At 44.5% G+C, this 27754-nt stretch overlaps 1 pseudogene; it reads right to left on the bottom strand.

Moving 5' to 3' along the window:
- Positions 1–5682: 5682 nt before the first annotated feature.
- LOC119335913 lies at positions 5683–12884 on the bottom strand (annotated as a pseudogene).
- Positions 12885–27754: the final 14870 nt, after the last annotated feature.

Raw genomic sequence — 27754 nt, 5'->3', positions numbered from 1 at the left:
GATACTAGCCATAGATTCATCAAAATAAGCAAACAACACATGAAAAACACAATCTGTCAAAGACAGAACAGTCTGTAGTAATCTGTAACTTTCGAATACTTCTGGAACTCCATAAATTCTGAAATAAATTGTTGGACATGAGGAATTTGTCTATTAATCATCTTCAACAACAATCAACCTAAAATCACTCTCCAGTAAAAAATGGCAGCTAATCTCATGACCGCTAAAGTTTCTGTTTTTTACAGCAAGATCATAAAGACTTCACCCAAGTCTTCCCAATGGTTATACTTGGCAAGACACTAGTTAAAACATAAAACCACATCTAACCAGAGGTTATATGAATTATTTATTACTAAACAGGAACAAAAAGCAAGGAACAAAAATAAAATTGGGTTGCCTCCCAACAAGCGCTATCGTTTAACGCCTCTAGCTAGGCATTAGATTTCAACGATGCTCATATAAAATATAATAACTGAAACACAAAGAGAGCATCATGAAACATGTGACAAACACATTTAAGTCTAACATAATTCCTATGCATAGCCATTTTATAAGAAAACAATTTATCAAGGCAAGAAAAAACTACCATATGCAAGGAAGAAGAGAGAAACAATAGCAATCTCAACATAACGAGAGGTAATTTAGTAACGTGAAAATTTCTACAACCATATTTTCCTCTCTCATAATAATTACATGTACGATCATAAGAAAATTCAATAATATATCTATCACAAAACATATTCTTAACACGGTCCACGTGTATCCAAAGTTGACACTCTTCCAAAATAGTGGGATTAACATTAACTAAAGTCATGACCTCTCCAAACCCACTTTTATCAAAAACTTCATAAGATTGAACATTCTCCAAATATGTGGGATCTAAAGTTGACACTCTTCCAAACCCACTTTCAATATTATTGCAAACATTATTATCAATCTCATATTCACCTTAAATAAATTTTCAAGATCAAAATAAGAATCACCCCAATCATGATCATTGTAACAAGTAGTATACATAGCAAAACTAGCATCCCCAAGCTTAGGGTTTTGCATATTATTATCACAATTGAAATCAAGAGAATTTATAGTAACATCATTGCAATCATGCTTTTCATCAAAGGAACTACCAAGTATGGGTGCAATAGCAATGATCTCATGTTTAACATAAGGAACTATAGCAAATTCATCTTCATAAATATTGGCATCATGGCCACAAGAATAGCAAGCATCATGTTCATCAAGGGATATTTCAGTCAAATCATCGGAATCATAATTATCTATAGATTCATTCATATCATTATTTTATCTCTTAATAAATTCCTTAACATAGTCATTATGAGCATAATTTTCATAGCAATATTTAAGTATGTCGGAATTTTCAAATTTGTGGAAAGTAATATCATACTTTTCAATCAAAGAAGCAACTTCATGAGCACCCTTAAAAACGACAAATTCTTCAATTTGTTCGATATCATAGTAACTATAAGCACCCTTTCCATAAGAAGGTAAGATTTCATTATCATTAAACTCACATAGATAGGGAAGGTGTTTTTTAGGGTTCTTAGAGCAACAAGTAAAATCATAAATTTGACAAAGATTCTAAGCATAGCATAGCAAACTATTTATTTGATACCATAAGAACTTCCCCTTTTCAGAAAAACAGTGACGCACAAAATAAGCATGCTCATCTAAAGATTTCCCATCAACTACGCTAGTTGGGGTTTCATCACGAGCGCATAAGGATCAAAGATGATCCAAGTAGAACACTTTAAGTGGATCCATATCAATAGATTTTTAGCAAGCAAAGATGCAAGTACGTAGAAGGCACATGGAGACACAAGCAAACATAAGATCGAACGGAAGAAGGGCGAATAAAACGGCAAGGATGAAGTGGGGGAGAGGAAAATGAGAGGCATATGGCAAATAATGTAATGCGAGGGATAAGAGTTTGTGATGGGTACATGGTATGTCTTGACTTGAGCATAGACCTCCCCGGCAACGGTGCCAGAAATCCTTCTTGCAACCTCTTGAGCATGCGTTGGTTTTCCCTTGAAGAGGAAAGGGTGATGCACAAAGTAGCGTAAGTATTTCCCTCAATTTTTGAGAACCAAAGTATCAATCCAGTAGGAGGCTACACTCAAATCCCTTGTACCTGCACAAACAAATAAGAACCTTACAACCAACGCGATGAAGGGGTTGTCAATCCCTTCACGACCACTTGCAAAAGTGAGATTTGATAGAGATAATAGGATAAATATTTTTGGTATTTTTATGATATAGATTGGAAAGTAAAGATTGCAAAATAAAATAGATTGAAACTTATATGATGGAAAATAGACCCAGGGGCCATAGTTTCACTAGTGGCTTCTCTCAAGATAGCATAAGTATTACGGTGGGTGAACAAATTACTGTAGAGCAATTGATAGAAAAGTGCATAGTTATGAGAATATCTAGGCATGATCATGTATATAGGCATCACGTCCGCGACAAGTAGATCGAAACGATTCTGCATCTACTACTATTACTCCACACATCTACAGCTATCCAGCATGCATCTAGAGTATTAAGTTCACACTACTAGGAAAAAGCCTACTAATGGCGCACCGGTTTTGCCTACTAATGGCGCACTACCGGTGCGCCATTACTATCATGCCACTAGTACTTTTTACTAATGGCGCACCACTGGTGCGCCATTAGTATCTGGTATACTAATGGCGCACCACACAGTGCGCCATTAGTACAACCCACGGTGCGCCATTAGTATCTGGTATACTAATGGCGCACCACATGTACAGTGCGCCATTAGTAACATTTTTTTCAAAAAAAAAATTCAATTTTTTTTTTCAAATTGTTTTTCGTGTTTTTCTTAATCTCAGGTCACTATGGCTTAATCTCAGGTCAATATGCTTAAACACAGGTCAAATCACACTCTGTGGTCAGACTTCCCGAAAGGTCACCCATCCTCACACTACTCCAACTCAAGCACGCTTAACTTCAAAGTTCTATCCAACCCCAGCAACAGCTCACTTCACAGGCACTTTTTGATATATCTAGCATATCAATCCTATTATACCTTGCTGATGTCTAGGACTTTGTTCATGTTCATGACTATGATGAAATTTTGAAAAATATATTTCAAACTTCCCGGTCATATTACGTATCATTTTTTGAAAAACAATTCAAAAAAATAATTCAAAACCAATTTTTTTCTATTACTGGTGGCGCACCACATCCATGGTGCGCCACTAGTAAGTTTGAATTTTTTTGCATTTTTTTGCCTCTAGGTCTTGAAAGCCCCGTAACTTTTTTCTGTTAGGTTTTTGGGGATTTTGAAAATGTTTAACGGGGTTCCCCCCGTTAAATTTGGATGTAACTTTTCGAGTAGATGATTTTTCATATAAAAAACTTTTTAATCCGAGTTCGTATGCAAAAGTTATGGCCATTTTACAAATTTCCAGAGAGATTTTGCAAATAAAGTCGAAATTCATATTTGTAAATTTTCCCAACAACTAGACCACATATCACATGGGAAACTTATTTTCTTTTATTTTTTTTTAAACTGAAAAGGCGGTCCACAGGGGGGGTGCAGTCGGGAACTTTTGGGCCAAGTTAGTAATGGCGCACCGTGGGTGTGGTGCGCCATTACTAGTTGGCACACCGTGGGGTGGTGCGCCATTACTAGTTAAACTAGTAGAATGCCCGTGCGTTGCTACGGGCAAAATACAAAAAAAGAATCAAACAGATGACTAAGTGACATGAGTGTTGTCCTTCAAATATATATCAACCTTTATCTATTTATTTATTTAATGGATACATGAGAGATACTATGAACCAATCGCCTTTTTTCTGGTAAAAGAAAATGGTTGTCTTCTTCGTCCTCTTCATCTCGTTCCCATGACCCATTTTTCGACATTGGTCGCGGCTGGTGCCGATGTCGTGCACCACCTTGTCCGAGCCACCCTTCTCCGTAGGTTCATCGTTTCCCCTGACATTCCTTTACCCACCCTCCCTCTTCTAAAATTCCATGCTCGTTGTCGTCTTCTTCCTCCTTCCATCGTCATGCCAATGCCGTGTGCCGCCCTAACCAAGCCGCCTTCTCCGACGGTCCAATGTTTCCCCGATCATACCTATAACCCCCTCATCCCCCTTCTATGACGCCGTTGAGCAACCGCCCTTCACTACCTCCCCACCATCAATTATTGTTGAAAGTCATTAAGAATAATAAACTCCTTAGGAAAAATTTTAAAAATGAAATTACATTGCACCGTCACTGAACCATGCTAAACTTTAAGTGTACATGACATGTTTTAGTCATCTATATTGAGTAGTATATGCACCCGTTCATGGAGGCATGTACCGATGATGGCACTTACGGTGGTCCTTTTTTAAAAGATGCTTGGTCATATAAAGGTGAATGTGGGAATGTGCTTGTTCATATGAAGGTGAATTTGGCTCCCATTTTTGGCCCTAAGATTTGCTGGGAAGTAGAGAAACTAACATAGACATGCCTATTGTTTCTGCAATTTCAGAGGCCTGTTGATAGGTTCCGGCAGTGGGCTACTATGGGTGCAGCTCTCCCATTCTCAAAAAAATTATGCAAATCTCAAATGATAAATACAAGATGTGGACATTATTTTTGTTTCACATTTACTTGTTCAGCTGTATTTACATCAATGATAATATAGATTTAGTCCAAATGATCACCGAAACTACATAGTACACTTCGGCTACACTTAAATAAGCTTTCCAGGTGATTGCTCAAGAAAACTTCTCACGTGACGTAAGAAATATAAGTAACTTTTGCTTGACAGTCACATCATTTGACATAATATATAGTGACAGTTAGTATAACAGTACAAAAAGACAAGCTGTGTATACGAGAGATTATATAGATTTTCAGTCAACATGGCAACTCAAGTGAGCCTATTGATTAAATTACGTAGTTCACTGTTAAATGGTAAACAGATTTAGAAGAGCCGCCAATGCTCATCCGTCAAATATGCTACTCTATGCTTTTCTGCATGGAAGCTTACAAAGTGGCATTCTATTATAAGAGTGCTATTCTACTTCAAGTATAGTATTCTCAAGAAAGGATTGTATACCCAAAAGACCAGACCTGGCCTTATTTCATAAAACAACTTCAAAAAGGCTCACCATTTATCCAATGCTAGTAGTGTCTATAAAAGAGCTATTTTTTCCCTACATCAATGAGTTAATACTTCGATCTCTACCAACTGGAAGCACAAATAACTATATTTAAAAACAGGAACATTTGCTATCTTCATCAGTAAATAAACAATAGAAAAGAAGAGGATAAAACCCAAATGATTCGCCATAAATGTTACAGATCATTTTTATTAATGTGCAAATACATCGAACATGTTCGACCAAGCAGTAATATTTTGCAGAAACATACAAACGATGAAGCTTAGAGCTTGGTTTTTACAACCGTTGAGCATGTTCATTAGAGAGTAATGGAAACACTAAAAATTTGAAATTTTTGGTACTGTATGCTTTGCCATGATATGCATCAACTTTAACATAAGAGGAGGACAATATTTTAATTATGATCAGTGGTGAAAAAACGACGACCCCTCAGCTACTTCCTCTAGGATCAAACAAAGTACTAATATAGAGCAAAAGTGATTTCTTTCCTAAAGAATAAATAAGTTGTACTACTGATAAAAGTGTTGAACGCAACTAAATGGTAAACCTTGTGTACCCTCAGGGCATCAAAACCAAAATACTACAATGAAAAATAAAGGGAAGTTGATAGGTCACACCACTCAAATTTACAGTGGTATATTTTCTCATCACCAATAGGAAGGATGCAAAGAATAGATAAAGATTTTCTCTCTGTTGTGTATGATTATCTATTCTAGAACAAAGAAAAACAAGACGTGAAAATTACAATATCAACCACTTCAATGAACTCATGAAGTTGCTTCACCAAGGAGTCACTCTTTACCATATTGCTCGTCTTCTCCTCATTGTCAACAAAGTACTTGCTTGTCACTCCCTTCAGCTGATATGGTTGAGCCCATGCATAACATGTAGTTGTTGCCCCCTTCAAAACCAAAAAGCATATTCCTTTAGGTACAGTTAAATTCAGAAGATATTAGACAATGGTAAAGATTACTTACTTGAACACAAGATCATAAGATTATGGAAGAAATAATTCATAACCTTGTGGAGAAATAAAGGCATGAAACTGGTGTATAGTTAGTCCAGGATGAATGCAATCAAACCAGGATGGTAGCTCCTTCCTTTTTCAGTAAACTTACATTTTATGGAACATCAGAGTAGTATAGAAATTTAAAGACACTCCCAAGCTGTGAACTCAGGCGTACCTCAGTCTCTTGGCTGTCTAGTTCAACAAAGGCTTTATCTGCCTCATCTATGTCCTTAAAAGAAATACACGTGGAGTAAAACTCGCCTTGAATCCTTGAATCACTTTGTTGAAAAGGAAAATGAATAAATCACTAATCTATGCATATAATTTTATTGAACAAGAAACAAAAATTCTCAGAAAACCTTCTCATCGATGCTCGGATTTCTAGAGAAAATTTGAAGTAGCTTTCGACAAAGAAGGTAGACTGGAATTCTATCAGCGATGCTCGGATTCCTAGAGAAAATTTTAAGTAGCTCTTGACAAAGAACATAGACTGGAATTCTATGAGCATGCAACTTCATCTGATCAGGTTCAGGTACCTAATAAGAAATAAAACCAGACAAGTCATGTGGCAACTTGAATACTAACAATGACCGGATCAGCACCATGGCGCCTGCAGCCGCCTCTCATGGACGGCATAGAGCGAATCCCCACATGGAGGCAGTGCCGTGCGGGGCGAACAATGATGAGTGACGAGTAGGGGAGAGATCGAAGGACCTGATGCAACGGTAGTTTCCACATGTGTCCTTGTCCCCGGCGATAGAGATGGCTCCCTTGTACCCGGCGGCTACCCTGTACCCGAATCTTATCAGAGATGGGGATTGTTGGAGGCGGTGGTGGATACCATGTACCCGGCTCTTGTCAGAGACGGGTGAGGAGGGGCGTGTGGAGTTTTTTTTTGGCGATTGTGTGTGGTGCTTTTGTTCACCATTTTGACTCACCTCCCACCAGCCCTCCCACCGAGCGCCAGGCTAGTTAATATCCCGTGCGTTGCAACAGGGCATGCATATTTAGTAGTTAACAAGGCAATCATCTATCTCGCATCCAGTGGACTCAAGCTAGATTATTCTAGATTTCAATTCCACAACATGTGCATTCTTTTCCCTTATGTGGCGGTCTATCAATTAGCAACAAAATCTTGTACCACTAAAATGCAGAACATGAAAATAGCTACAAAGTAAACTTGAGCATGCTACACTTACCAAAAGCTAGTTGTCTACAGAGTCAAAATTGAACGGATGAAGCCTTATCATCGGGGTTGGGGAGTCGCCTTATCATCATGATGGAGGGATCACCAGCAGCAAGCACGCCCCCATGCCACAACCTGGACGATCATGGTTGGTGATGCGGTGGTCGCGACCAGCGCCACAAGCCCACAACTGACTATTTGCATGGCTCCCTCTCTTGCAGTGGGAGCACCACCTCGTGCTCCCCGTTAACTCGAAAAGGGGGATGCAGAGTGGAAGGCCTCACAGACGGCTCCGCTCTCCCTCAGGGACTCCTCCGCGGACTGCAGTGCCGCTACGGCCGCTCGGTGATACTTCTCGGTGTTGCCTTCGTCAAGGACAAGCGCGTGGTACTAATACGCCGCAGCCTGCATCATATTATTATTATTTTGCTTAGTGACCAAAACTCAGTCATTTAATCATTTTAGAGTTCAGAGATATGAGCAGAGCCTGCATATGTACTTTTGCTTCCATGTGCTTCCACTTTACAAAGAGCCTGTGCTTTTTGCCCCAGCCGCCGAGCAGAGGTATGTCCACGATGCTTTCATGTGCCTGCGGATGAAACCATCATGATTGTACATATTTTAAAACTGGGATAGATTATATATTTTTTCTATGTTTTATTTGTTTATGAAATTATATTATGCTTCATGCGGAGATGAACAGTACATATACCTGGCATTTTCAAACATAAGCTGAACTCTGACATATATACAAATATCATTATCTGAATAGAAGATGCAAAATAACCAGAAATCAGTAGAAATGAATCAATGATGATGCCTACCTGCTGCCAGCACTTGACCGTCTCACATGCCAGACTCCTTTTGACAGCCAGGGTAGCCTTTGGACTGTCAATTGCCAACCGAGTTGAACATCAATTGCCTGGCAAACAAGCACAGACATAGATAGCATAATCGATGAACTAACCGAGAAGCCGACATCTCAACTGCATGATATCTTACTTGCACCATGCATGATGAATCATGTGACCTCTGTCTGACTCTCTAGGTAGTTACTATCAGATAATAACAAGAAAAAAAAGCATTATTGTTACCTGACCAAGTGCTTGCATGCAAGTAGCTTTCAGGACCCCTTCAGACAAGTCCACAGGAAAACCTTTCCTACACAATGGCAGTCAGTACTCGGTCCTTACTGAACAATAATTGAAGAAAAATGGAAGCTTGGAGCACGGCTCATCATGCCGGGTTGGCTAGGGCAAGTGGCAAGATCAGCACCTCTTTTAGGGCGACATCCTAGGAAGAACATGCTGCATGGTGCACTCCAGGTGCCCAGACGCCTTAAGGAATATCTCAACAGAAGCGCGTTTGTTCTCTGGAAAGTGGAAAGTACAAGAGTACAGACATTCAGAAAGATTGAAACATATACTACTTGTTTGATTCAGTCGTAGTGGGAATTAACCTTCAGATACTTTGGCATGGTATCCTTCAAGAGACGTCTTTGGCAGGAGCAGGGAATTTGCTCGTGATAAACGGAGTATGGCCATCATGTGCAGCACTGACGGCACCTCGTACCAGGCGCCGGGCAGTGCCGTCTCCTGCCAACACGGAGACATGTTAATCTTCAGGTTTTATCCATGCAACAAACAAAGATTGACTATACCTCTGCATCATCTTCTTGATTCATCCATGCAAACTGTATCTTGTCTTCTAACTCAGTCCCTTCAAATCAAATAATTAAACAAAAGAATGGTGTGAACAAGATATTGTCTTTTTTTTCAAGAACCTCGACCATTTTCTGAGCAAATTAAGATGGATCAAGCACGAGGTCGAGGTGTACAGATCGAAGAGTTGAGTTACCATCCTTTACCATCCCTAGAATGACTGGCAGATACTCCTCCAAGGCTTGCACAAGATCAGCGGACGACGACTCACGAAGCAGTATAGCATATCATAGCAAAACCCTATACTTGAAAAGTTGAAATGATACTGAGAGTACACCAAACTACACTGCAGAATTGGAAACTGAATCTTTATATCTGGCATATCATATCTCATGTATCTATTTTATTTCATATTTCAAAATGCTGGAACACGCTGCAACTCTGCAGCACACAAGTTCCCTCTTAATTATTCAGTATCTATTTTGTATATCATAGTATGCCCTGCAACTTGCTTCTTCCTCTTCCTCTATCACCTGGTGGAAGTAAAAACCTGAGCGCAGTGCATGAGGGTTTCATAATTAGGACACTGAAAGAACTCATTCATAAAAGTTTTCTCCCTAAACAAAGGCATCAGGTCGACATTAGAATTGAATAATAGACGGAAGGGGCTTTTCTAAGAATCTAGAACCTTGAGCACACTTTAATCAATGGTTACTTAGGTAGACAAGACACCAAAATTCTTCAAACTAATGGTTGCAGAAAAAGATGGGCATCAACTTAGCCTTTACATCTATCATGTTCATATTACAGTCTTATCTAGAGATGGCTACTACAACAATCTGGAGTCATAGGAATAGGCAAAAAGACATAAATCCTGATTGAGGCAAAAAGCAAGAACACATGTTCAGATTACAGTATTACCTATAAATATTTCTAGCACGATACATGGTCAAACCATAATTAAATATCAACAAATTGTTATGTGTTGCCTATTTACTAAAACAGCAATCCATACGGTAAGTATTTCAAAATGGCCTCTTATTTATATTAATCAGTGCATTAATATTCCAAATAACCAATCTATTTTGGATCTCATGCAACACTATTCATAGTTTGTGCCATCCCCTTTCTAGTAAAAATCATGTGGTGCGCTCGTATCTGTGTTGTGCAAGAGAATTAACTGTCAGACAAGAAAACAATGATCACTTGTTCAAAATGTTGCTAGTGGAAAGAAGAGAAACATGTTACCTTGGTGTGTGTGTTTTGCGCGAATATTACCTTGGTTTACACAAGCAAGTAGAATCTGACCTCGACCTCGCTGTATAAGTTGCACTTATTTGAAATGTATGTCATGCAACATGAAACTATCATCATAAAAAGTTAATTGGCAATAGTGATGACAGCAAGACATTCAAGCAAACATGCGGTGGGTGCCTATTGCTTGATCCAAATAGTTCTGAGTAGATAGTGATACTTATTAAGAAAACCATAATAGATCAAAAGATAAACATGAATAAATATATGTAAAAAGAAGGTTTGTTAACACAATCATAAAATGAAAGGCATGGTTCTTTATTTCATTTTTCTCTGCTTTGCTCCTCGTGTCTTGTTCCTCTATTGCCTCACCCCCTCCATCATTGTTATTTCATCACGTCCCTGCTACCAAAAATAGCTTATCTAGTGAGAAAATATGCTTTCATGACCAAATAGAGCAGTCTTTTTCTCCGCCATTTTTGTCATTACCCCTCACTCTTCTTCTCAGTAAGCATCACTTTGAAGTGAATTTTCACCCTTCCTCTCATGATCAGCTACCACAACATATCAGTACAAAATGCATCGGGATCAACAAAAGAGAGAAAACATAAACATAAAGAGAAAATTAAAGCCACAAATTATACCTTCTCGCATGAAATATATTAATTAGTACTTATGTGTCTCATCACCGACAAATAACATAAGTCTATAGAGAGAAGTTTTTCATTGTTCAGCCTTAACCCGAATGAATGCTGAAGAACATAATTATATCTATATGATACACCGATAAGACCAACACGACTGATTTAATGCCTCATTAGAGAGGGAACAAAATACAACAGGTAATCCGAGAAGAGTTTCTTTTTAGAGAGCATGCGGGCATTCATGTATCAGGGAAAACGTCAATGACTAAACATTCCTATCGGAGTTTCTAGCTTTACCCTTGCAATGTTGGAAGTGGGTGTTGAATGAAAAATATATACTGTCTCATAACCTCCTTTGCTTTTTATTCTATGATTTAGCTTCATTGCTCCTCTCATCAACCACTGAATTCAGATTCAAACCAGTCTACCCAAAGCCACCGACACATAAATCAGATAACATAGCCTAAATCACTAAATTCAGCTCCGGGCGGTGATTCGCACTGCGTCTACTCATTTAGGACGGTCGGATTCCAAGTTTCTAACACCCAAAAAGTCATTAACGTACGTGCAACTATATATATCACAATAACCTTTGAATGTTCAAATTTCATACTAATCGAGTTCCATACAGACCTTGTCCTGCTGCAAGCAGCGCAAGATATTTGAAATTAATCTGATTGGATTTCCACAAATCAAAGCCACGCACAACCAAAACCAAGAAGGAATGAAAGCTCACCGGGGAAAGGATTGATGAAGAGATCAAGCCCGAGCAGGCGGCACGAAGCAGCCCTCGCTGCCAGGCGCCGGTACATCTGCCTGCCCATCAAGCACAACCATATTAGCGCCGCTGCGCAGAGGGGTCGGGTCCGGGACCTCCCCGTCTCCTCCCAGCTTCAGCAGCACGCAGCCAACATCCCCCGTAGCAGCTCCAGCCTCCACATCAGCTCCCAGCTTGAGCAGTGCATGCACAGCCGCCACACAGGCAGGACGCGCAACAGTGCCAACCTGTCTGCGACGTTTACTTCTCATTACGCACACACATCCTCCTGACCGGGCAAGTGCACTGCGCACACAACCCATCCTCCACGGCTGCCTGAAATCTCTGCATTCATGAATACATCCATGCCAACAATGTGTTTCTTGGACATAATCGAATGCTCCAAATCAGTGGACTGAGCTGAAAATCCGTTGGTTCGCGCTCCCAATCGACGACGGTGCGCACGATTCCATAGTCTGCCAAATCACGAACGCCGGGCACGACACTCCTTGTGTTCGGGACGCCCACTGTGCCATCTCCGGTCCCGCGGGTGTCCTCGCGCCGCCAATGCCCGTAAGTCGCCGCTGCTTGTTCCTGCTCGCCGTGCAGCCAGGGAACCGCACCGCCGCCGTGCAGGATTTGAACCACCGCGACCACTACACCCAGGATTGTGTTAAGCGGTTGGTAAGATGGGAGAGAGGGTGACGAACAACCGGTGTTGGCTCAGATCCAGATAGGGAGAGGTGTGGCGGCGAAGGAAAGAAGGTGAGTGGAGAGCGACGCCGGCGGGGGAGACGGCAGAGCTGATCGGAGGACGCCTCCTCTCCGGATCGAGAAACACCGCCGCGGCCGGATCGCCATGGCCGCCTCCTGGCCCGCGTTGACCACCGAACCACATCGTCCCGCTTCGACTCCGTCCAGTGGTTGGTCCGCGACATCCAAGTGGAGCCACCTCCCTCGCTAATTCCTCCTCCCGAGTACTGCAGCACTGGGCCGTCTTCTTCATCTCTGGCAAGCCGATGCCGTCGGGCTTCCGTCACCTCCACTACGCCTCAAGAATGGAATCGCCATAGTGGTAGCGTCGCCGAGATCTAGATCGAGCAGGGTGCGCGGTTAGAGGGAGGAGCCGCCGCCGCCGCCGAGATCCAGATCGAGCAGGGTGCCATTGCATGTTGTGCGTGTAGTATCTGTATCAGAAAAAGACCATTGATGCGGGGCAAAAGAACTGGAGAAAATAATGCGTGGGAGGTCAGAAAAAACCAGACGAAAAAAAACCGACGAAAAAAAACAAGTGAAGGTTGAGGTGGGAGTGAGGACGGAAAAAAACCAACGAAAAATAACCGGTGGACTGTTCACCAACTGCTCTATTAGGAGTAGAGACTAGTAATGGCGCACCACACCCACGGTGCGCCATTACTAGTTTTGAAAAGAAAAAAAGAAAAAAATTAAATTTTTTTTGAAAAAAACTTAGTAATGGCGCACCTGTGGACAGTGCGCCATTACTAGTTAAAACTAGTAATGTAACTAGTAATGGCGCACTGTCCACAGGTGCACCATTACTAACAATTTTTTTTCAAAACTATTAATGGCGCACGGTGGGTGTGGTGCGCCATTACTATGTCAACTAGTAATGGTGCACCACTTCCACGGTGCGCCATTAGTAGTTTTGAAAAAATTAAAAAAAAAATTACTAATGGCGCACCGTGGGATGTAGTGAGCCATTAGTATTTGCACACTAATGGCGCACCAACACATGGTGCGTCATTAGTATTTAGTAATGGCGCATCACATGTACAGTGCGCCATTAGTGTCCATCCCATTTATACCCCTTTTCCTAGTAGTGTCATAAGAACAGAGTAACGCATTAGGCAAGATGACATGATGTACAGGGATAAACTCAACCAATATGATATAAACCCCATCTTTTTATCTTCGATGGCAACAATACAATACGTGCCTTGCTGCCCCTGTTGTCACTGGGAAAGGACACCACAAGATTGAATCCAAAGCTAAGCACTTCTCCCATTGCAAAAAAGATCAATCTAGTAGGCCAAACCAAACTGATAATTTGAAGAGACTTGCAAAGATAACAAATCATACATAAAAGAATTTATAGGATTTTCAAATATTGTTCATAGATAATGTTGATCATAAACCCACAATTCATCGGATCTCGACAAACACATCACAAAATGAATTGCATCGAATAGATCTCCAAGAAGATTGAGGAGAACTTTGTATTGAGATCCAAAGAGAGAGAAGAAGCCATCTAGCTAATAACTATGGACCCGAAGGTCTTTGGTAAACTACTCACACTTCATCGGAGAGGCTATGGTGTTGATGTAGAAGCCCTCCATGATCAATTCCCCCTCCGGCGGAGCGCCGGAAAAGGCCCGAAGATGGGATCTCACGGGTACAGAAGGTTACGGCGGTGGAAATAGGGTTTTGTGGTGCTCTTGGATGTTTTCAGGGTATATGAGTATATATAGGCGAAGGAAGTCGGTCATGGGAGCCACGAGGGGGCCATGAGGTTGGGGGCGTGCCTGCCCCCCTGGGCGCGCTTCCCTGCCTCGTGGCCGCCTTGTTTCTTTCTCGACGTCCACTCCAAGTCTCCTCGATTGCGTTTGTTCCAAAAATAACTCCCCTGAAGGTTTCATTCCATTTGGACTCCGTTTGATATTCCTTTTCTGCGAAACAATGAAATAGGCAAAAAAACAGCAATTTGGGCCGGGCCTCCGGTTAATAGGTTAGTCCCAAAAATAATATAAAAGTATATAGTAAAACCCATTAAACATCCAAAATGGATAATATAATAGTATGGAACAATCAAAAATTATAGATACATTGGAAACATATCAGCCAACGTGCTGATCCTACCAGCATCAAGCATGGTGAGGACTTTTTGAAGGAATGGGCCAAGCGCGAAGCCAAACTATGGAAAGTTGCTACAGAAGCAGTAAGTAAATTCAATGAGGACTCTCAAGTTGCTGCTATTGAGGCCTCTGCCAGTAAAACTGTGCCAAAGAAGGCCATCTTGAAGAAATCAGCTGTCTAGGCAAAGTCTCCAAGCACAATGCCCTCACGGCCAAGTTCCTCAACAGCAAAGCCCTCAGGGAAAATACCTCAAGCAACTTCCTCAAAGACAATGCCAGTTCCCTCAGTTGCTGCAAAATCCTCAGTTGCTACCAGAAAGTTCTCAACACCTGTGCATCTTGCAACGTGTCAGCGGGCTGCTGGATTCTCTATTGCCTCAGGAGCATCTGCAACTTCCTCGGCTCAATCACAATCCTCAAGTGGTCCATCTCTGCTGAAGGTCCAGTCCACTGCTGGATGTGGAAAGAGGCCAAGTCCTCACAAGAATCAGGTGGTGTTCCATGTTCCATCTGATGATGAAGAACTTGAAGAAATCATCAAAGATAGACAACAATGGGCTACGAGAGCCAAATGCCGCTCTTTGCCTCTTATGCTGGATCTGAAGAAGATCCTCGACTTCATTGATCTATGGCATATGGATCCAAACACTCCACTCCCTGACCTGAATCTTACTCCTGGTCAAAGTCACATGTTGACTGCCTTCACAAGCGAGGAAAAATAGAAATTTGAGAAGGCCAGGCGCGTCAAGAAGGACCAGTACAAGAAGGAGATATTTCTGAGGAACAGCATTCTTACTCTATCTCTTGAATAACTTGTCACGGTTCAGAAGGAAATCAAAGTCCTCGGTGATGAATTTGATCGATATCATGCTGATTGGCTCGGTGTCAAGGTCAAATTTTTCAACCTCTCAAAGAACCTCAAGATAAATGTTGCAGCTCCATCGCAACAACAAATTCCTCAGGCTGAAGCATCTATTCAACCTTCTGAAGAACATGCAAGTGCAACTGAAGAAATCTAGGCTACTGAAGAAGCACCAGGGCTGCTGAAGAAATTCCAGCTCCTGAAGAAACTGACAGGGCAACCACAAATGTTGCGCCTGAAGAACAACCCAGGCCAGCTGAAGAATTTGCTGCGCCTGAAGAAACTAAGAATGCCAGGGTGGTTGCATCAGTCATGCCTGAAGAAAATGCTCCAACTTCATTTGCTCCTCCTGCAACATCTTCAAAGATGAAGAAAACCACACTTCCTTCTGCATCAGAAGTGAAGAAAACAAAGACTGCGGAGAAGGAAGCCGCAAAGAAAAGGAAAGCATCAACCCCTACAGAGTCCTCAGCTCCCAAGAAAATGAGGACTTTGATGAGCTCCTTCAGTAAACCAATTGATGTGTTGTTCCAATTTTCAATAGTGCCATTAATAGAACTTATTCCGTTTGGTGAAGAATATGTCATTCCTGATGATGACATTGATGAAGATAATCTTTCTGCTGCTTCCTCTGAGAAGTTGGATGAAGAAATTGAAGTGGGAGCTACTGTTTCAACTCCACTAGTATCATCGCATGTGCCTCAGTTCACTACTGAAGAGGCAGGCATTGATGAAATTGACGAAGATTTGGACATTGGCTCTACAACCCTAGTGCTGAATGCTGATTATTGGGGAAATCATCACCCCAATTCTCCAATCGCCACACCTCTCCATAAAATTCCTCAGTCCCCTGTGCAAACTGAAGAAATATTGACAGGGTCTGAAGGACGTCAAACTTCTCTCTAGTCCATCCCGGAAGAAATTACAGCTGCAATAGCTGAAGAAATGGAGAACCAAATTACTGATGAAACTGCTGCTTCAATTCCTCAGTGTGCAGTACTTGAAGTTGTGACTCAACAGGTTGTGAGGCCTTCTACTTCAAATCTTTAGCCCAAGCCTCAAAATCCTCATTCTCGCACAAACAGGACAAATTTCAAGAATGTTGATTTCTTCGTTGAGCATCATTTCTTTAGTAATGAAAATCCTTATGACTCAGTAAGACTAAGGCGCAACAGGTTCAGGCTGCAAGCCAGATGAATTTCTATGCATCTGTTCTGTTTGACAAGGAAAAAGTCTTCCAACACCGCCAAATTCCTCATGTGGATATGCAGTCCATTTAATGCTTTCAACCAGTTCTGAATGTTCTTCACGAAGCTGGACTCCTCAATTTCTATGCTGACATTTTTGATTGGAATGAAGAGCTTATTCTTTAGTTTTATGCAACTCTGCACCTCACTGGCAATGTCACTGATGTTAATTCATGGGTTCTGGACTGGATGACTGAAAACACTCACTATAAAGCTCTGGCCTCTGAATTACTTCATTCCATCCCTGTCAGTCCCCCTGCAGAAGGTGCAAGGCTCATGTATGAGGAACTTGAACTTCAAAGTCATCTCATGCTAGTGTTTATGAAGCCTTTGCGGCCAGGCCAAGCTCCAAGAACCACTTTCCTCATAAAGGATTTGTTGTATGTGCCAAGAACCATCTACTGCATCTCGACCAAAACCCTTAGTCTGATCAAAGGCCACAATTCTGAAGAAGAAGAAGTTGTTGGCATCATGAATAATCTGCTATTCAACATCATTCATGGCATTCCCATTAACTATGGGAAAATTTCGTTTTTGCCACTCTAGATTTTGCCAATTTTCCTTATGCCACTCTAGATTTTGACATTTCACTTTTGCCACTCTTAGTTTTTGACAATTATCATAATTGCCATTCTTGTGGCAAAAGAAAAAAAATTAGAGTGGCAATTGTGATACATTTCAAAAGATAAGAGTGGCAAAAATGAAATAAAATTATTTTGCTTTTGCCACGGAATGGCAATTGTGATAATTGTCAAAAGCTAATAGTGGCAAAACTGAAATGACAAAATCTGGAATGACATAAGGAAAATTGGCAAAATCTAGAGTGGCAAAAAATAATTCCCGTTAACTATCACAATTTCTCCATGAGGACTTTGGCAAATTTTGCACTATCGTCGTTTGACTTGAAGCCCTATGCTACTTGGATTATGAAATTCATCAAAACTAGGTCTTCAATTCCATAGAAGGCTGATTTTCAGAATCACCTCAGCTTTCTGCCTCCTATTGAAGTCCTCAAAAGGACTATTTCCTCAGTTGATGAAAAAGGCAAACCTGCGGTTATTGATGAAGGCACTCATCCATTGGATGGTCAATTTGTAAGGCTGCATCTTACTCCACTAATGATCTGCAACTCAAGATTATACTGCTAAAGCAAATGAGCAAGATCCTCAAGCCATTGCCCCATGAGTGATGTCTGATCGTGATCTTCTTCTAAGTCTTCACCAGAAGGTCGATCGCAATCACAAGTGGGTCAAGCATCAATTTGGCTCAATTCTTCAAAATAAGACCGTCATGCAGAACACTGTGAAGAAGAAACATTACTATGTGCATGAAATCTTTGATCGCACTTGGGCTATACTTTCTCATCTTTACAGTAATGAAGACTCAAGCAGATGATTTTCAGCAGAAGTTTTACTGGTCTCATCCTCCCTCGAATAAATTCAAGAAGGTCAAAGTTCCTCAGCTAGTCACAAGTTCATATTCTTCATTGCGTGAGGAGGATGAAGCTGAGGATCTCGACGACACTGCAGCTGACCCTACATCAACAATGCTAGCGCTCCTCCACCGACCTCAAGCTGATATTCTTTAGGGGTGTTAGTCCTCAAGTTTTGTCCCTTTTGGTCATTTGATGACAAAGGGGGAGAAATTTGAGTTAGTCTTCAAGCGGGTCTCTATATATGGGCTGTTTTTGTTAAGTTACAACTCTCACTCTTTTGAAGTGTTTGTTTGTTGAGTTGTAAACTTAAGTCCGATGATGGTCTGATACCTGCATGATTATTTCTTCAGGTACTTTAATGCACGCATGCTGAATTTTGTCGGACACCATTTTCCATCATGCATTTCAAATTCTTCATATTATATGTTAAATGCGCGAATGGATTACAAGATATAAGGGGAGATCTCCAAGATTTTATCCTACCATGTGCGTTTGTAGTCCAAAGCAAATTCCTCAATATGCACATCTTCAGGGGGAGTTCTTCTATATCTTGCAATAAAATTCCTCAATATCAGTATTTACACTTCATTTGTTTATCCCCGTTGAAAACGTAACCTATTTGTCATCAATCACCAAAAATGGGGAGATTGTTAGTGCATCTAGTGCCCCTTAGTGACTTTGGTGTATCGAAGACTTATAGATTAAGGGACTAATGTGTTTATGAGTGTCCACATGTTTTATAAGTCTCTGAAGAGTTTGATATTTCCGAAGAAAGTCGACCCCTAAAAATGAATGCCTTCATTTGACTTTGGTTTTCTTGAAGACTGTGAAAATGAGGAAATTGGTGTGACCTTGAAGATATTGATATTGATACAAGGACTATGAAGCATGAAGACTTTTGTTTTCATAGTTTCATTTTCCTTTCTTGAGTCATAGGAAATACCGTACTATTAAAGGGGATCGAGCTAATACTAAGGAAAATTTTCCAAGTGATGCTCATCTCAAAGCCTACACAAAACCAATCCTTCGAGTGAAGCATTTGGAAATCTCATACAATTCAATCAATTTCTTAAGTGACAGAGACAGAGATCTTCTGGCCTCTAAGGAATTTGTTCTGACTGAGAGTTAGGAATTCGCCATTGCGGATTGCCTACAAGTGAGTGATACGTCTTCAATGTATATATAATTTTTGATTATTCCATGCTATTATAATATCTGTTTTGGATGTTTTATAGGCATTAATATGTTATTTTATATTGTTTTTGGGACTAACATATTAACCTAGAGCCCAGTGCCAGTTTCTATTTTTTCCTTGTTTTTGAGCTTCGCAAAAAAGGAATACCAAACAGAGTCCAAACGGAATAAAACCTTCGCGATGATTTTTCTTAGACCAGAAGACACCAAGGAGATATTGTGTGCAAGTCAGAAGAGCCACGAGGCGGCCACAAGGGTGGAGGGCGCACCGAGGGGGTAGGGCACACCCCCTACCTTGTGGGCCCCTCGGTAACCCCCTGACCTAGTTCCTCCTCCTATATATTCAAAAATATTCCCGAACCACCAGAAGCATCCACAAAAACACTTTTCCACTGCCACAACCTTCTGTTCCCGTGAGATCCCATTAGGGGCCTTTTCTGGCATCCTCTCGGCGAGGGATTCGATCATGGAGGGCATCTACATCAACTCTACTGCCCTTTCGATGAAGCGTGAGTAGTTTACCTCAGACCTACGGGTCCATAGCTAGTAGCTAGATGGCTTCTTCTCTCTCTTTGATTCTCAATACCATGTTCTCCTCGATGTTCTTGGAGATCTATCCAATGTAATCTTCTTTCGCGGTGTGTTTATCGAGATTCGATGAATTGTGGATTTATGATCAGCTTATCTATCAATATTAATTGAATCTTCTTTAAATTATTTTATGCATGATTTGATACCTTTGTATTTCTCTTCAAATTATAGGTTTGGTTTGGCCAACTAGATTGGTTTTTCTTGCAATGGGAGAAGTGCTTAGCTTTGGGTTCAATCTTGCGGCGTCCTTTCCCAGTGACAGTAGGGGTAGCAAGGCACGCATTGTGTTGTTGCCATCGAGGATAAAAAGATGGGGTTTACGGGGTTCACATCATATTGCTTGAGTTTATTCCTCTACATCATGTCATCTTACTTAATGTGTTTGTTTGTTCTTTGTGGACTTAATACTCTAGATGCAGGAAGGAGTCGGTCGATGTGTGGAGTAATAGTAGTAGATGCAGGCAGGAGTCGGTGTACTAGACACGGACGTGATTCCTATATTTCATAATCATTGCCTTAGATATCGTCATAACTTTGTGCTTTTCTATCAATTGCTCGACAGTAATTTGTTCACCCACCATATTATTTGCTATCAAGAGAGAAGCCTCTAGTGAAACCTATGGCCCCCGTGTCTATTTTCCATCCTATAAGTTTCCGATCTACTATTTTGCAATCTTTTATTTTCAGATCTATAAACCAAAAATACCAAAAATATTTACTTTATCTTTTGTTCAGTTTCATCTATCTCTATTAGATCTCACTTTTGCAAGTGACCGTGAAGGGATTGACAACCCCTTTATCGCATTGGGTGCAAGTTGTTTGATTGTTTGTGCAGGTATTGGTGATCTGTGCATTGTCTCCTACTGGATTGTTACCTTGGTTCTCTAGCTGAGGGAAATACCTATCTCTACTTTGCTGCATCGCCCTTTCCTCTTCAAGGGAAAAACCAACGCAAGCTCAAGAAGTAGCAGGAAGAATTTCTGGCGCCGTTGCTGGGGAGATCTATGCCAAGTCAAGACATACCAAGTACCCATCATAAAGCTCTCATCTCTTGAATTACATTATTCGCCATTTGCCTCTCATTTTCCTCTCCCCCACTTCTAAAACGATTATCGAAAAGATTTGCCTTTTCTCGCCCTTCTTCCATTTGTCTTCTTCGTTTGCTTTTTATTTAACCGTTTGTTAGATTGGTTTGTGGCTACCATGTCTAAAGATGGGGAGGTTATCGCTGAAAAGGATAGTAGTAACGATGGGGTAAACTTTGATGCTTTTCCTAATACTAATCCTCATGAAGAATCAGCTATCTTGCACACTAAAAAACTTCGCATCGGTAGCGGCAATATTATTGGAAAAGGGGTTATTCAAGATTTCTTTACTAGTGCCAGTGCGCTACCTACGTCAGGTGGATCTATTCTCCATAAAACTAGTAGTCCCGCGGATGCTATATCTTTGCTCATGGTTAAACTTGAAAGACAATCTGTTCATATGCATCCATCCATACAAAGGATCTTTCTAGAGTTTTCTAATATTCAGCATTCTTTTGTTAAGCGCACCACCACTATATTTCTAGCTCATGAGTTTAGATTTATGTTTATGTACAAAAGTGTGGGCTCTTTTGTACCCCTTACTTGTGCACGGCTAGTAGTAGCCGCACCTGTGCAAGGCTTGGCAGGGCAGTAGAAGGCAAAACACAAGACTATCAAGACAGCAATCAAGTCAAAGAACAAGGAGCAGAAGGAAGACTGGCCTCCCCTGGAAACATGCTTGCCGGGGCAGCCTATGTGGCCTGGGCAAGAGCCTTGCCGGGGCAACCTAAGAAGCACCAGAAAGGCCATCACCCTTGAGGACTGAGAGCTTTGACACCATCAACAGCGTCAAGGCCAAGGCTCAGAGGGGGAGTGCAAAGTAGCATGCATATCTTTGTGAAGAATTGATAGCCTGTAGGTCCATGTCGGACCAGAAGATGAAGACCCCCTGGCAAGACCCTTGCCGGGGACGACCGCGAGGCCCCTGGCAAGCCTTGCCAGGGACGATTGCAGGGCCACGACCAGGCCTGCGCCCGACAAGGTTTTGCCACTTCACAACCACTCCAGTGCGACAACCAGCTTGCCAACTAGGCAGACGCCTGCGTGGCGGCATGCAAATCTTCATGGAGGCTCTATCACCGCGCCAACACAGCAGCTAGCTATCCAGCATGACATTGCATGCCTCGTCAGCCTAGACGTGTGTCAAGGCAAGGAAGGGCGGTGACGGACAGGATGGGTTATGTTGCTGTCCCAGACAAAGTAAGAGGGCACGTAGGCAGCGCATTAAATGTGTTTGTCCTACGATGTTGAGCGAAAGCTCATACATTGTAGCTTGCTTTCCACCTCCTGTGTGCCACTGTGGCGACCCCTTTGACATATAAAAGGAGGCCGAGGCGTACTAAGAGAGGATTCAGACTTTTCAGACTGGGCATGCGCTGCAGCTAGTTCAAGAGCTCAAGAACACAAAATATACACACAAGCAGGACTAGGGTATTATGCACCAGTGCGGCCTAAACCTGGGTAAAAATTGCCTTGCGCTGATTGCTAGACCCGCTCTTCGTGCAACTCTCTCCCTGTCAACTGTAGAAGGGATCGCCCCTAATCCCATAGGTATTCGTTTCCGCGGACATCTTTGGCGCGCCAGGTAGGGGGCAGAACTTGTGAGAATCTGGTCTAGCAATTAGTGCAGTAGTTTCTTCATCGCCTTGGCTCCGAAGAAGAAGACGATCGCAGCGGTCGGTTCGTCTGGAGCCGCTCTTCCCGTGCCAGCACGAACGGGCGACGTGGCAGACGCCGGTGGTGGAGGAGATCAAGATCGTTCACGCCACCCTGATACAAGAAGCCAGGCGATCGGTGTCGTTTGCAGCCGCAACGACAAACCGTGCTGCAACAAAAAGCTAAGTCACGCTAAACCTTGAGTAATTCCCTTTTTGTAAGGATATTTCCCTCGAATGGTATCGGTTTTTGTATGGAGAACCTACACGCGAAGGAACCCTGCCACTATTGGATGCGCCCTTGTTCCGTTTCGAGTCCGCTCAATAGCTCAAGTGGCCGTGCCAAGAACGGCAAGGTGGCTTGCCTGACAGCGACACCCCCCAAGTAGGCTGCTAAGGATTCGTCCTTCGAAGTGCCTACGGCAAGGGTTAACACACCGACAAGCCTATCCAACTAAGCATAGGGTGTAGTACATAAAAAGACAAATCGGACCGGGAAATAACATGCATTCAGTTCAGAGCATAGTAGAGTTATATTACATCAGTGACTACCGCGGTTCTAACTTAAGATAAAATTGTCTTGGGTGCGAAATCGCAGCGGCAACAAGGAATGGAGCAGCTAATCCCGGCACTAGCCCTCCAGCCTCTTGACTCCGCCGACGTAGCTAATGATGGGCTCGATGCGCTCCTCGAGTGCCTGGAGGTCCACACCCTCCGACAAGCTCTCAAGCGCGTTGGCAAAGTCAACGCTGGGGTTCTAGTACGCCACCTTGGTGAGCACCTTGGTCAGGGCGCCCTGGCAAAGCTTCTGGGCCTCCTTGGCCAGATAAGTTGCCCTGTTGGAGTGGAGAAGCTTCAGGGCGTCGAAGACACGCTCAAAGAATAGGGTCAGCCTGGCACTGTCGGTCACGTTCACCTCATGGGAGAACCTGAAGCTCGGCATGCCCATGGCGGACAGCTACATGGTGAGCCCTCTCCACAACATCCACAAGGCGGCCGGTCCAGAGCTTCGTGCCGGCCACAAGCTCATTGTGGGTGGTGGTGGCGTCCTGCAGTGGCATCCTCTCGTCCGCGAGATCCCTGATCAGGGTCTTTTCGCAGGCCCTGGTCTCCAAAAGCGTCTTCTCTATAGTCTCCAGCTTCAGCTTCAGGTCAGCAATGGAGCACTTGGCAGCGGAGAGCAGCTTGGTCTTGTTGGAGATGGTGACCTGCAGTTCCACCAAGGTGTGGCCAATCATGTCCCTGTCCTTCTTCAGCTTCGAGATATCCTTCCTCAGCTCCTCCAGCTCCAGCTTCTCCACCTTGCCAGCTAGCTCAACCTTGGTGGCCTCCGCAGCCTCAGCACCGTCGATGGCCTCCTTTAGCTTGCCGACATGGTCCAGGGCCAGAGCATCTAGTGCTTCTTTGTGCTCCTACTTCAGCCCCTGGGTCCACTGCATGACCAACTTTTCAACCTCCTCATCTTTGGTGCGAAGCTTGGCGGCAAGCATTGCTTCACGAGCAACCAAGTCCTCTTCTTGGGCGTCAAGCAGGATGCGGTGTTGTGTCTGGTCAGATTCCTCCTTGACGGCCTTTGCCTTCGCCACCTCTTGGGCCTTGTTGAAGTCAGCTTGCTTCAAGAGGAGCTTCCCTAGCACTCGCCAGCTAGACCTGGGTGTCCTTCAGGTCCTGTCGGGCCTCGGCGAACCAGACTTGCATCTGAGTGACACGCTCTTGAAAGTTTGCCTAGGCCTTGTCCATGGCTTCCATCCTGGAGTCCACTTTGTCTTGGCGGGCACGATAGAGTGCCCGGAGCTTCTGGAAGTTGGCGCTCATGGCATGAAGGAGCTAATCTTCCTTGGTGCTACTGCTGTTGGTGCTCGGTTCATCAACAACCAGGAGCCCGATAGCGGTGAGGACCTCGTCGTCAAACACCTCCCCTTCGGCTGGCGCTCCGGTGCTTGTCATCCTTGGGAGGCTGACAAACAAATCGTCGCCCACCTTCAGATACCTTCTCGGGGCAGGGGCTAAGGAGGAAGAAGGATGGTCATCGACCACCTCCTCCCCGGCAGGCTCCTTGGCAGCCTCCCCAGTAGTGGCCTCGCTGGCCTCCCCGGCAGGCCCCGTGGTGGCCTCCTCGGTGGTGGCCTTGCCAGCCTCCCCGGCAGGCCCCTTGGCGGCCTCCTCGGCAGCGGCCTTGCCGGCCTCCTCGATGAATCCCTTGGCGGCCTCCTCAGCGGCAATGTTGGCGGCCTCAACCTCAGCGTCCTTGGAGGTCTCCTCGAACATAGCATCGACAGCCGCCTGGTCCATCAGGGGAGGATCTGGGGACCGAAGAGGAGAGTGAGGAAGGGTCAAAACCAAAGTTCAAGATGAAGAAAAGAGAGAAAATCATGGCAAATATGGCAAGGGGCGGTGGCGAATAGCTTACCTGTGCTGAGCGGAGAGGAAGTGTTTCCTTCCCTGGCAACATCTGTTGCTGGGATGGGGTCGCTAGCGCGTATGCCCACCACCTCCTCCTCCATGCGTGTGGGCTTATCGATGGATGCCGTTGCCGGGGACACCCCTCTGGTTGGCGTGGTTGACGGGGGCGGCGTGTCAGGGGTGGCCCTTAGTGGCTCCTCCTGCCGTTGTTCTCCTCCTGCAAACCCGACAAGGTCAGCACAAAAGATACATACTCCAATGCCCGCCAGCAAGCAATAAGTAACAGACTTACGCTGGGGGCTGGGGTGGGGGCTGTTCTGGGGGCTGGTCTCCGGGCTGATGAAGATCATCCCCGGCACACGTAAAGTGCTTGCCGGGGGCTCGTCACCTGTTGAGGCTCTGGCTCTCTTCGCCATCCTCTAAGATAATGTCTCTGTATCCCTATGAAGACAAGATCAAGTCAAGACAAGATAATACAGATAAAGAATCAGAGAATGGATGGGGAGGCAAATGCTTACTCATCCTCCTTTTCTGTACTCCTCTTCTTCTTCGGGCTGAAAGACCCAAGGTCGAATTCGGCCACCGCGCGGCGTTCATGAAGGGAGGAGGAGGAGATGGGGTACTGGACTGCTTGGTCGAGGAGAAGGAGGCGGCCGTGGCTTTCTTTGTTGCCACGGCCGTGGCTTTTTTGCCGCCATGGCTTCCTTCTCTGCCGCCGCAGCCGCACGCCTCATCTGATGCATGGGTTTCTCCTGGGCCCCTTGTCACTGTGTGGCCTTGCCGGACCGAACTGGTTCGCCACAGCCGGCCCACCATAGGACCCGTCTCTTCTTTGGGGCCGACGGCTCGTCAGCGTCGGATCCCTCCTCGGCCGACTCCTCAACCGTCTCCTTGGTCGTTTCTTCAACAAGGGGAGCCCCGGCACTGGTGCTGCTGGGCCCCCCAGAAGACTCTGCCCAATCAGCGAGCTTCTTCTCCTCTTCGGCCTCCCCCGGCCTCGTCCTCCACGGCACCAAGGCTGACGGCCTCCTTGATAAGTGCTGCCTCCTCCAACCTGGTGGCAATGTACTCCATCTCTTCCTCAGTGGTGGGGCGGATGAGCTGCGGTTCCTCGCAGATGTACCCTTCCAACAAATTGTCGAAGAACTTCTGCACTATCTCTGCTTCTAGCTCAACCTAGGTCGGGTCGAGGCCGTGCACGTTGAACGCAGGCATCATGGCAATGATGGCGATCAGGCAAGAGTTATTGCTCAACATGAACACCCCCGCTGGCAACTTGAATGGCTTGTCCACCTTGCCGGTCTTGGTGGCCTTGCCGGACTTCTAGGCCTCACCTGTCTCATCGACCTTGAGCTGAAAGAGCCACTGGCAGAGATGCACATGTTGGATCACCGTGAAGTTGTAATTGAGGCCGGGGTGGAGCCTCATGATGTCGGCCGTGTTCTTGAAATCCCAGGCCGACCTCCCCTTGTTGTGCAGAGGAGCGATGCAGCAGCGGATGAAATCGGCCCCGATCATCTCGAGCGTGAGCCCGGCTGAAGTGAGATGGTGGATCCTGTGGTGGTGATCGTGAGCTTCTCATCGTTGGCATCGAGCTTTCCCTAGTCGTCGCCGTGGACCGGAGGTTTCTGACGGACCTGACAGAACTCCTATGGGTCCTTCTCCTCGATCCAGCACCATCGGCCCTGCCATTCCTTCCGCTTGTCCTTTGTGAAACCCTCCGGGCACATGCCCTTGCTCTGAGCCCTTGGTATCCAAGTGACACAGCCGGAGATGGCACCCCCCGTCTAGATGCAGGGGACGAAGTAGTGGCGGAAGAGCATCGTGTTGGGGTGCACCCCGGCGAAGCCCTCACAGAGATGGGCGAAGAAGGCCATGCACTCCACGGCATTCGGTGTAAAATCCAAAAGATGGAAGTTGTAGGTGTGAATGATGTCATTGAAGAAGTCGGAGAAAGGGGAGCAGATCCCACAGGAGAAGTAATCGACAAAGAAAGGGTATCTATCTAACCCGGGCTTGGCAAAGCGGGCAGGGATGATCTTCGTGGTAGGATGCCCCAACGTCTCTCTCCCCCACAGGACTTGAATTTCTCCCTTAGGGTGAGTGTGTCGATCGTCAGAACAAAGAGGGTGTGCTTCTTCCGCAACTTCACTAGCTCGCTCTCTGGCATCTCCTTCCCCGCGTCGGCCTTCGCCGCTCCCTTGCCCTTGCTTGCCTTGGGCGCCATGGTAGCTGAGAAGAGGCGAGGGATTGAGAAGCAATGGAGGCACGGCGGCGGCAAGCGGAGGCGTGAAGCTCTGGTTTTCGCTCGAGGGAGGAGAGGGGAACGACGGTTCCTAGGTTGGGACGGGCGCAGAGGCTAAATGAGTGGCGCCCCTACAGATTCCTCTTTTTTATGGGGAAGGCGCGGGCCGCCCCTTTACCATTTACTATGAAGTGACGCAGGCGTGCTGCGATCGTCCCATGCACGACTCCCATGTCATGCACCCGACGCTGATCGTGGGGAAGCGCAACTGGCGAAAAGATCATGGAAGTTAAGTCTCTGCCACGCATGCCCCCGCACTACTTTGGGCCTGGCCCCACTATGCCTTGCGCTTATATGTGGCCCAGGCCCGGGGGCTCCTATCAGTGTGCAAAAGCATGGGCTCTTATGTACCCCTTACTTGTGCACGGGCAGTAGTAGCCGCACCTGCGGCAAGGCTTGGCAGGGCAACAGAAGGCAAAACACAAGA

This window comes from Triticum dicoccoides, chromosome 7B (genome assembly GCF_002162155.2).
Source record: "Triticum dicoccoides isolate Atlit2015 ecotype Zavitan chromosome 7B, WEW_v2.0, whole genome shotgun sequence".
Taxonomy (NCBI): Eukaryota; Viridiplantae; Streptophyta; class Magnoliopsida; order Poales; family Poaceae; genus Triticum; species Triticum dicoccoides.
This window is presented reverse-complemented; position numbering and strand designations above follow the sequence as displayed.